The 12043-nt window shown below is 42.0% G+C and overlaps 1 protein-coding gene across 3 annotated transcripts in view; it reads left to right on the forward strand.

Moving 5' to 3' along the window:
• Positions 1-12043, forward strand: part of FGF13 (fibroblast growth factor 13) — a 447707-nt gene that overhangs the window by 137584 nt on the left and 298080 nt on the right. The window lies entirely within an intron of this gene.

The raw sequence follows: 12043 nt of genomic DNA on the forward strand, positions 1-12043 counted from the left end.
CCCGTGCCCCGCTTCCCTAATAAGTGTAGGGACCGTCACCCAGTTGTAGCCCTGGGGCTTAGCCCAAGGGAGCAAGCAGGAAGGGACAGGGGTTGCGGGTAGGATTTGGGACTGCCCACTACCTGGACTCAGTTCTTGACAATATTGGTGCAATCAGCATGCCTGTCACTACCTTATGCTGCTCTCAGAGAGGCGAACAAAAAGGCGGTGACTGATTCCCTTATTTGGCTTTCCCTTACTCTTAACAAAAGCACAAGCTTCCTGCCCAAGTTGATAAAAAAACTATGGAACTTTGAATGCAAAAATGCCAAACAAATAATAATTTCGAAATAGAAGGGTTTTTATTGTGCAAAATGAAAAAAACCTAATATATATATATATATATATATTTACTGGAACTTTGATACTGATGGGCTAACCTTAGGAAGCGCCATCGATATCAGATCAGTGGGAGTCGGACTATGGGCACCAGCACAGATCAGCTGACTGAAGGGGCTTAGTGCTTGGTTAGCAAACACTGCACCGTACATTTGGCAACACCTGAACTTCAACAGGGCTGAGCTTCAGAGAGCTGTAATATTGGTCTAAGCCCCTACAAAATGACACTTGGTGGTACACCACAACTCCTTTAGCCAGCTGATTGTTTGGATACCAAGAGTTGGACCCCCACTGATCATACCCTGCAAAACCCCTTTAAACCCCAGCAAACGAAGAGTAATTTTACACGGGATGACTGTCAGGAACCTTAGCGCCCCAACAACTATTGCTCTTATGTTTTCCCATAGAAGCAATGGAGGCTGGGTGCATCAGAGATCTCTTCCGAGTTGCCCGCCCCAATTCACAGTGAGCAAGCAGACGATCTTAGATGAGGCCCAATCAGCAATTATTCTGCTTAATGGACATAAGTGGCAGCACCAGGATCGGCTAAAGTGTATTCCTGTGCAGGGTAAAAGTCTGAAGTGGCTGTTGCCCTCTACCACCACTAAAGCCACTTTGTTTTTGTCCTTGTGGCGTGTCATAAGTCCGTATGGTTGTTAAATCCCTATGAAGCTAATCTATTTATTAGAAATGTTCTGTTTATAGAAAAGAAGGATACTTCCTAATGTAGATAAAAGCTCAGTCCTATAAACCTTAGTAAGGGATAGGTAATTATATCATACACTTGTAAGAAAAAGTGCAAGGCATCCCAGAAATATTGATGAACTGAAACACATTTGTAGAGAGTTATGGTCCAAAATTGCCTCCGGTGTTTTATAGATTTTATTTGCAGCTATAGGATATGTTTGGTCTACAGATCTATGGGATCTACAACTTATTAAATTCAGGGGTTTACTTTTTCTCCCTACACTGTGGATTTTTTCTCAGTGTGTTCAATTAAAGAGATGCATGGTGTAGGAGGGTATCCCTGTGCCTCTCATTACTCTTTTTTTTCTATTATATTGTATTATGTTACACTGTATTTTGAGGTTATGATTGCACTGTCCCTTTAATTGAGAGGCACTCTCAGAGACTGGAAGCATTTTCATTTTGCTATAGTTGCATGGAGAGGATATATCAAAATGGAAATAAGCCTAAAATCAGTAGTAGTAGACACTAGGAGATTAAGGAAGCAAGAGACACTGGCTGGTACGTTGCTTGACGAAAAATCCACTTCAGCCTGCAAGGTTAGCAGGTGGAATTCTATCTTTGACGGAAAAGATACTGAACCCTCTATGAGGGAGCAATGCTTGGTACACTAAGTATCGTTTCCCTTGGGAATTCCATGTTGGTGAGGCTTTTGGTGTGCATATTGAACTAATATTAAAAGTTCATTGGTACCGTCACAAACAGACTGATTAATATGTGGCCCCGACTAGGGTTGAGTAATTATTGAAATAAGCAGTTTAGGAGTGACCGGCACAATTTTAAAAATATGAATCATGACTCCCGATTCCAACTTCCATTAACATCAATTGGAGTAAAAATCGGGTTCTCTAATTTGGCCTCCTTGAACCACAGTGGAGGTGGTTATCACTGCTGCCTTGCAGTGGTGTGGTCCAGGCTCAAATACCCGTCAAGATAAGATGCAAACCAAGACAGCAGAGCTAAGCCAACACATATGTTCTTTCTGCTCAAAGCAGAGAGACAACATTTTTGGCAAAATTAACCTGATTTTATTGCTTGGCCGATCCGGACGAGCAACACTAGGCCTGATCCATGACATCACCACTATATATGTCCTGTATCGGAAATCCGTGTGATCAGGCTTCTTCCCAGGCGCACCCACTCCTCTGCCTCTTGGGACCAGTCCAGCTTCCCAAGACTTGCTATCACCCCCATTGCTAGCCTGTACCAACGCTACTTTGGTTCAATGGTACAACTGTTTGTGTTATTAGTTTAGATTGTTTGTCTATAATTATGACTTACATAGCAAACCATATTTTAGCAATCCATGCAGAAATCCAGGGGTTCACTTACTTTTTCTTACAACTGTAAATTGTTCAGGGCCCCATCAATGATTATGTAATCCCTTATGGTGGAATATAACATCTACTCTGACATTTCTAATATATGGTAATACCCCGTTTTCCTGAAAATAAGACATACCCTGAAAATAAGACATAGCATGATTTTCCAGAATTTTTGAGGATGCAAAATGATTTTTCAAGCTTTTTGAGTATGCTTAAAATATAAGACCTACTCCAAAATTAAGCCCTGCTAACAGTAAATTAAAAAATTCAATTTAAATAGTGTCCAGGCAGCTATACATGTAAAAAAGTTAAACCTTTTTGAACAAAAATTAATATAAGACACTGTCTTATTTTCGGGGAAACATGGTATATGAGGCCTGGGGTCTTAAGTGGGTAACGCCTCCGTGATGCCATTATTCTACCCCGATTTAAATTCTTAAATAATCTAAAAAGGAATACCAAAGTCTTGTCACCGACAGGAGAAGGTAACGGCTAAATGAAATTATGCAGTTCTTTATTCTTTAGAATCTCATTAGAATATATTCTTTTAAACGAGAATGTAGGCCAGGCATTGCCCATGTAATTATGCCACACTGATAAAGTTGCCGCGTAGAGCTGACAAGTTTTACTTGAATGAGTTGTAGACTACAAGGTAAAATCTATAAAAAAGAATATTCTCGCTGGGAGATGAGAAAAAAAAAAATCTGGAACCCATAAACGGAGATGTTTTTACAAGATTCTGCAAAAAGGATGATTATTGCTGCGTCTTATCGCGGACGAATCAAAGAGTTTTTGAACTTCTGATTATAAAATATGTAATAGGGTTTTGCTTGAACCTTACTTGAGAGCATCACGGAGAGTTATCTTATGGCATCTAACAAGCAAGCTTAAGGGAAAAGCCATTATTGCCTCCATGTCTTTAGTTGACCAGTTGATTGTTTTAATAACATGGACTGTAATTGTCATTATAACCTGCCACCAACTATAAGCCCCATGAGCTACGTTATGGTTCTTCTAGTTTAGGTGTTGTGGAGTCCATGGAGGGTCTCTTCATACTTGGTCATTTGTTTCTGCAGTGTCCCCTGGCAAAGTTAGCGTGTGCACAACAGTCGTGCCTCTTTTCAGAAGGCTGTGCATGCACACTCTCATAGACATGAATGAGAGTGCATGTGTACAGCCTCCCGAAAAGAGTCAAGCTTGCTGTGCACAAGTTGGCTTTGCCAGGGGATACCACAGGAACGGGGAAACTGGATGAGTATGAAAAGAGGCTCCACAGACTCCACATCACCTAAACTATAAGTACCATAACTTGGTTTATGGTGCTTTTAGTTGGCGACAGGATCCCTTTAAGGCAGTGCTGAGGGTCCAAGGTCATAGGGGGCCAAAAAGCCATGGGTAAGGGTCCTTTTACATGGGACGACTGTTGGGTGTCTCTGCGCCCAACTGTTGTCCCAAGGATAATTGCTCCTGTGCTTTCACACAGGAGCAAGGGCTGCTCAGCAAATGGGGGCAGAGCGGGCCGGAGATTACACCAGCTTAGTTTTATGACAGTTTTAACATTAAAATGTTGGTGCCTTTTTTGAGTAAAAAAAAGTTGTATTAGGGCCACATTACTTTTCGCAGTAAGCTACACCTCTTTGTGTGAAGCCACGCCCCTCTTCAAACTTGGTGAGAAAAGTGTCAAAAATACTTTATAAATACGTAGCATGTAGGATGGTTTTTGGTGTTATTTGCATACTGGCATTATCACTTCTTGATTGTGTATTTAAACTCATTAAAAATGAGCTAGTGAAGAGTTATGGCATTTACATACATGGCATGGTGCCAACTGGTGTTCACCATGTGTAGTAATATGCAAATCTATAGCGAAATGGGAACGCCCCTTGTTTGTGGCACAGGCCAAACTCTATATTTGTAATACCTTATGTTGTTTGTGCTTTACTTTGGAAGGAAAGTTATCTGTTTTAGTATGTGTATTCTTCTCAGTGCTCCTGTTGTACAATGGGGACCTGTCCAAAGCAATATGGGTGTTCAATATGGGTGTGATGGTTCTCAGTACTTAGTGCCATTCTCTAACCAATATGGTGGCAGTGAGTTACAGCCTCAATTGTTATATTGATTGGGAACTCAACGGTGAGGGCTACGTGAGAGCGCAGTGATGTAAACCTGACGCACACACAAGGGAACATTGGTAAAACTAGACAAGGGAGTAGCTTCCCAATAAGGAGGGGTCAGGTAATAGTGAGTACTATGCACTGAGAGGTACTGTGGGACAAGTTAGTACAAGAGTAATGCAATGAACCCAAGTGAGACATTGATCGCTGGAGCCAGCATGGCCATGTGTGCTTGATACTGTGCATTAACCTTGCCCATGCTCTCTTGCTACTGTGCATTAACCTTGCCCATGCGTGCTTGTTACTGTGCATTACCTTTGCCCATGCGTGCTTGTTACTGTGCATTACCTTTGCCCATGCGTGCTTGTTACTGTGCATTAACTTCTCAACTATAACTGGTATCAGAGGGAGAGAGTCGGCCTAAGAATGTGACCATTAGTGGGTCTGAGACAATGGAGAGGCTAAAGAGCAATGGCACACTAAATCATCCGTATGGGCAACCGGGATGGGCAACTGTGCTTAGTACTGCAATTTATCCCATTGAGTTGAATTCAAGTGAATGGGTTGAGCTGCATTTTTAGGGTCAGCAAAAAGAATAGCGGTGCAATCTGTGGAAAGTATTAGCTCTGCAGCATTATTGTTAATTAGAGCTCAGAGCCCTAGCAATCAAATATTAATGGTATATCGTATGTGATAAATGCTCCTGAAATGCACTTTTGTTGCATAGGTTAAGAGTATCATGATAACGTTGCCCGGTGAGATCACCCATAGTCCACACCTGCGTCACAGTATCAATAGGCTGGGCTGCCATACCATAGCATCTTCACACATGCCTGATGCCCCATATATGACAAGATACCTAGTCATGCTGTAGACAGGATGCATCTGGTGTGGCATTAGTTAGAAACATTAGCTTTGTTAAGATATTGCATTGGCCTGTTCTTTATCCAATGCAACAGTGAATTCTTGGAAATCCAAAAGCTTTATCCAGTATGCTAGTTTAGTCACTATGTTCCTCATTGTATTCATATTGTTTGAGGCAACTAAAAGAAGGTAACATAAAAATGTAAAATAATGTCTATCTGAGATCTAAAGCCTCGCTCTCACACTCAATCCTGTTTTGACCTCGGCAAATAGTGGTTTGTCCTTTCATAATTCCTTGCCCTGGGTACGGCTGTAAGGGCATCAAGCACTTCACTATGTCATACAAGGTCATAAAACCGAGCATATTACACATAAATACTAGCGTACATGCAGGACATAACAGCTTTGTGTTTTATCTTATTGCAATGACAATTTTAGCACATCATCTACAGCTTTACTCGTGTCTGCAAGGAAACCTATTTATCTTTAAGTGTAACAGAGATGCAAAAAATACCCATCTAGTGTTGACTAGAGTTGAGCGAACGTACTCTGCCGAGCTTGATGCTCGTTCGAGTATTAGCATACTCGATGGTGCTCGTTACTCGAACGAGCATCAAGCCGTGTTCGACCCCGCCCCAGTTTTTGGCTCCTCCTCGTTGTAACATGCCTGTTTTGGCCCCACACCCAAATTTGGCAAATTTTTTGTCTGGCAGGCTGGGGAGAGGGGGAGAGAGAGAGGGGGAGAGAGAGAGAGGGGGGAGAGAGAGAGAGAGGGGGAGAGAGAGAGAGGGGGGGAGAGAGAGAGAGACAGAGAGAGAGAGAGAGAGGGGGAGAGAGAGAGAGAGAGAGAGAGGGGGGGGAGGGGGAGAGAGGGGGAGAGAGGGAGAGAGAGAGAGAGAGAGAGAGAGAGAGAGAGAGAGAGATGAACCAAGGAAAAAAAAAAAGCTCGGGACCCGGCGCCCCACATACAAAAATGCTTGAGTCTCCCATTGTAGCCAATGGGGTTCGTTACTCGAGTAGAGCTCTCGAATTTTATGAAAAGCTCGACTTGAATAACGTGGACCCAAGCATTTGGGTGCTCGCTCATCTCTAGTGTTGACTGATTGACTAACTCAAGGTTTCAAAATGGACCTTTCGTGTTCCTGGGTCAATCAAGGTCAGCTGCATGGCTTTGTGATCTTGGCCCCACTTACCCTATTAACAGATACCTTTCCTTTTACTTCCCCTATTCCCTGTACCAAGTTTTGTTTGAATATAAACACCAGGAACCGAATCAGTCAAGTAGGTGGTCTCCATTTCTCACTGTGAATGGATGATGTCAGTTGATTGACAGTGACCTGTGAAGACCGCCCACTTAACAGATTCAAAGTTTCGCGAGTCAAGTATAATCGACTCAGTACAGAAAAATGGAGAAAGTAACCAGAAAGTAGTAATAGAGTATGTGTAAGGCATCTGATGGGTTGAGCTGCACTTTTATATTTGGGGTGGTGTGTGGTGCAGTAAGAACAAAAAGGGCCACATACTTAAGGTGTTTTGCGAGTAAGAGACCTTTTGGTCTCTGGTGTCTATGATATCAGATACGGAGTGATAGAGGTTGATCTATGGATGAGGAAGTTTAGTTTAACAGTTATGCTGCAATCGAGTGACGCTGGAAGATCCTGGATAGCCTGTAGTCATGTGCCTTGCTGCTCCCCCAAAAAGGAGATGTGAAGGCAATGTACGGTAGTGCATTACATCGGGTTAAAATGCATATTAAGTAATTGGCCTCTGTCACTTTAAGAGAATTTATGATGAGTTCTTACGCAATGTTTAAGTACACAAACCTTACTTTGTAGTGAAATAATGTTTATTATGCTTTTGTTCAGTAAAGTTTATCCTTGAAGAAACAAAAACAGGCCGCCTTTGCTTCTGTCTGTCATTGCTATGCCATCTCGCACCATCGCTCCATGACCTATGTGGGGCCATAGCTGTAAAACTACGCAGCTGGCTTTGCTGCCCCAAGAACATAACAGGCCCTCTTTAAAAATTTAATCTGTGTTAGCGCTGGCCATCCTAGGAATGTGTCCACAAGTAGTCACTTTCCATTGGCAAGAGACAACCTGATTGTTACTCTATTTCATAGAATCCTAGAATGGTAGAGTTGCAAGGGACCTCTGGGGTCATCGTGTCCAACCCCCGCCCCCACTGCTCAGTGCGGGATTCACTAAATCATCCCAGAGAGATGTCTGTCCAGCCTCTGAACACTTCCATTGAAGGGGAACTCATCCCCTCCCGTGGCAACCTGTTACACTCATTCATCACCCTCACCATCAGAAAGTTTTTTCTAATATCTAATCTGTGTCTCCTCCCTTTCAGTTTCATCCCATTGCTTCTGGTCTTTTCTTGTGCAAATAAGAATAGGGCTGTACAGGAAAGGCGAGAGCCGTAGGGGAGCTGAGTTGTGTTATACAGTGAGAAATGCTGGGTCCACTGCGTCTGCCTGTCTGTGAATGCTTGCCTAACATACAACACAATACCTCCTCTCTTTTTTTTTTGGTCTGTTTCTTATAAATAAGGTGTATCCTTCAAGCCTTGTATTCCAATCATGTGTATCATTCCACCAAGCTTCCGTGATGCCTATGACATCATATTTCTCTTCCTGTGTTGGGAGCTCTAATTCTCCTTGTTTGTTTTCCATGCTCTGGGCATTTGTGTAGACACATTTTAGTTTGTGATCGGTGTCTCTTGCTCCTCTACTTTCCTTCTAAATTTTTAGTCTTTGTTCTTTCTTTTCACTTCTAATAGCAAGGTTCTCAAATGTATTAATTAGCTGTATATTTTTACCTGGCCTTTCACTTCCCTTCCAATATTGTTCTAGTTTAAAGCCCTCCTAATGAGTGAAGCAAGGCGCCCACCAAATATATCCTTACCTGGTTTTGCAAGGTGCAAATCATCTCTATCAAAGAGTTCATCATATAGGTATTTCACTCCATGGTCTATAAATCCCAATCTTTGCTGGCGGCACCATCGACGTAGCCAGTTGTTCACCTCTAGAATTCTGTTCCATCTCTGTATTCCATGGCCATCCACTGGGACGATGGACGAGAAGACCACCTGTGCTCCTAGTTCCTTCAACTTCCTGCTCAGGTCATCAATGACTCTGCCGATACTTGCAAGGTCCTTTTCTGCTGTATCATGTGTCCCTACATGTATTAGTAGGAATAGGTAGTAGTCTGTAGAACTAAACAGTCTTGATAGCCTGTCAGACACATTTAATTTGTGCACCTGGAAGACAGCACACCTCCCCTGAGGCTTTATCAGGTCTGTAGACAGCTGCCTCTGTTCCTTTGAATAGGGAATACCTCACAACACTTCTTTTTTCCCATCCCAGAGGATTCTGAGTGCTTACTACACAGTTGTTTGTGGGCAAAGTAATTTCTTGATGTATGCTTTCGTTGTCCTCATGTGGGAGAGGCTGCTACTGGTTCCTGAGCAGTATGGGTGCTGATTGACTACTGTTTCTTCAGGTACACTGAAAATTGATTTACCTTCAACATTTTGAAGACTTTCTTCTGCTCTGTCAAGGAAATCCTCATCTCTCTTAATGAGTTTTAATGTATCGATTCTTTCCTGAAGACTTTGCCCCTTTTCCTCCAGTAGAGACGCAAGCTTGCATTTCTGGCAGGTGAAGGTTGGCTTCTCTTCTGGTAGGTCTGTAAACATATAGCATACGTTGCAGCTCACCATATGACTACTCTCCCATTCCATGTTGCACATAGTAAGTTGATGTCCACTTCCAAACTTCTAATAGTCAAGAATTCTTGTAATGATATTTAACCTATAAGAGGCAATGTACTCTGAGCAACTAGACCCAGCTAAATCCAGCAATCATCCCATTCAAAACTACTCTTCTCAGAACACACCGAGAATATGCAAATGATCTTCCTGAAGCTCCCATACCTGGTCAAGATTACTGGAAACATGAAACGCATTTTGAGATTCATCCTCGAGCACCATCGTTTTGTAAGGATTACATATGAGGCTGGGTCAAACTTACAGTCTGAATATTATGGATAGGGGTGTATAGGGGCTGCAAAGGCTATAGACTCATACAGGCCCTTCTGCCACTTAACCCTTTCCAATCCACTGTCTGACGTCTAAAGACATTCTGATAGAAGGCTGTACAGCTCCGATGTCAGAAGACGTCCGGCAGGGTATTCTTACCGTATATTAATGGCCGCTCTGTTGTCGGGGGCCTCTCCAGCATGTCACATACCGCAGTACTGGCTCTAGCCAGCAGATGTCGCCATTGTATAAAGGCAGAAAGAGAGACCCCCTAGGAAACCCTGAATCCAAAATTGGATTGCAAAGGGTTAAGACAACACTCGTATTATGAATGGTACATGGTAGGTGAAGTCTATGACAGATATCACAAGTTACGCATATTTATATGAGGATTACTAGTCACGGTGCTAAGACTGTTGATCAATCCCGTTATAATATTGAAGCTGACTGTCTGAGCATAGAGAAACCAGTCGTTACTCTGTGATGTCCCAAAAAGACTTATGTTGTTTATACACAGTGACGTCCAATATTTGGCTTGTCTGACAACACATATTTTTAGTATGTCGGATTAATTTCATTTTTGAAGACAGTGATTATCACTAATTAAAAGCAATTTCTCCGGCTCATTTACATGCAGTGACTATCAGTACATTAGATTCAATCACGTGTGATATGGTACTGTGTGAACCTACCCGAGCGGCAATAACCTAATCAGAAAATGTACTTTGTTTATTTAATTCAAAGTGAATACATTTCATGTAAATGGCATAGGCACCGGCTGGATGTCAGACTGACTGGACCCCAAACGAAGATGGTGATAACTTGTGATCATTCATAACTTACTATCCATTGAGTTCATGGGAAATTTAGCTAATGTTTGCTCAGTGTTTAATAGAATAAATATGCATGCAATGTATTTCATATACAGGATTTACCTATAGACAAAGCATGAACCTGGGCCTGTAGGCAGCCATGGAGTAGGATTGCCTGCCGAAGAGAATGTTTAAAATAGATAAACAAAAAAAGGCTTTGTACTTCCCATATGTAGCAAAGTTTAGTTTGACTCTTAACAAGTTAAGATAACTTCCGTGCCATCGCCTATTTGCCTCTCAATAATTGGTTTTCACAGGTTATTTTTTGTGTCAGGGTAAGATAGCCTTTTAATAACTTAAAATAACTTAGGATGTATATATATATATATTACACACACAGTACTAGAGGGAACACTTGGGCAAGAAAAGGATACAAGTAGAGTTGAGCGAACATACTCTGCCGAGCTTGATGCTCATTCGAGCATTAGCGTACTCGATGGTGCTCATTACTCGAACGAGCATCACGCCGTGTTCGACCCCGCCCCAATTTGTGGCTCCTCCCCGCTGTGATGTGCCTGTTTTGGCCCCTCCCCACCGCGACGCAGCGCGCGTCAATGGCCAATTTTTTGGGAGAGAGAGAGAGAGAACCAAAAATAAAAAGCTCGGCACCCGGCGTCCCACATACAAAAATGCTCAAGTCTCCCATTGTAGCCAATGGGGTTCGTTACTCGAGTAGAGCTCTCGAATTTTACAAAAAGCTCGACTCGAATAACGCGGACCCGAGCATTTGGGTGCTCGCTCATCTCTACATACAACAGATTGTAAATGCTATGAGAAGTTCCACCCCTCAATGATCAGAGTGTTTTCATCCTAAAGGACCAGATACTCTTCAGCGATTTCATGCATGTGGTGTTTTGATGGCCTTACTTTATTTTCTCGGGCTGCCAAAATTATTTTTGCTGTATCTTTTTTCATGACATATAAGGTATTTTTTAATACCTTTTTTTCCACTGAATTTTTTTCCTGTTTTCTTGTTGGGGGGGGGGGGGGGGTAGCGTGGATTTCTAATTTATTTCTAAAATTAGTATATTTATGCAAAAATGAAGTACAGGAATGGGTTTCCCATTTTGTTTCAGATGATTTGGTTTATAATTTGCATAGTGTTGGATTACTGGGTGGATATGCCAACGGTTTAGGTGGGTGTGGGCAATGGGTCATTTTTTTAAAATATTTTTAAAATATATTTGTATTTTATTCTGTACATTTTTTAACTTATTTTTGTATGAATTTTTTGTTAACGCATATTTCTCCATGATGCTATCTGGGAGATATTCACACTGTTATTTTTTTCTTTGATTTCACAGTTTTCCACTATAATTGGGGCATCTATAGGAAATCTGGTTACAGAAAAAAAAAACATCTCCCTGTAGTGGCAATAGTTATCGGCAGAGCTGATCTGTATCTGCAAAGACCCAGCAGCACTTCTGTATTGGGGGTCACCAAAAATCACGAGATCACGAGGTTCAATAGAGAAAACAACACTGCCACCTCCCTTTTCACAAGATAGCACTCACTAAATGCCGTGTAGGCTGAAAAATAGAAGGCATATGTTCAGTAGATCATGCCATGTATAAGTAATTTTAACCGGCATTGGCCAACATTTTCCAACCTGACCAATCAGATTTCAGCAGATAGAAGTCTGCCATTGACCATCGATGATTGGTGTTAATTTTTGGAAAGGATGATCATCTGAAATGGC

Source organism: Eleutherodactylus coqui, chromosome 10 (assembly GCF_035609145.1).
Source record: "Eleutherodactylus coqui strain aEleCoq1 chromosome 10, aEleCoq1.hap1, whole genome shotgun sequence".
Lineage (NCBI taxonomy): Eukaryota > Metazoa > Chordata > Amphibia > Anura > Eleutherodactylidae > Eleutherodactylus > Eleutherodactylus coqui.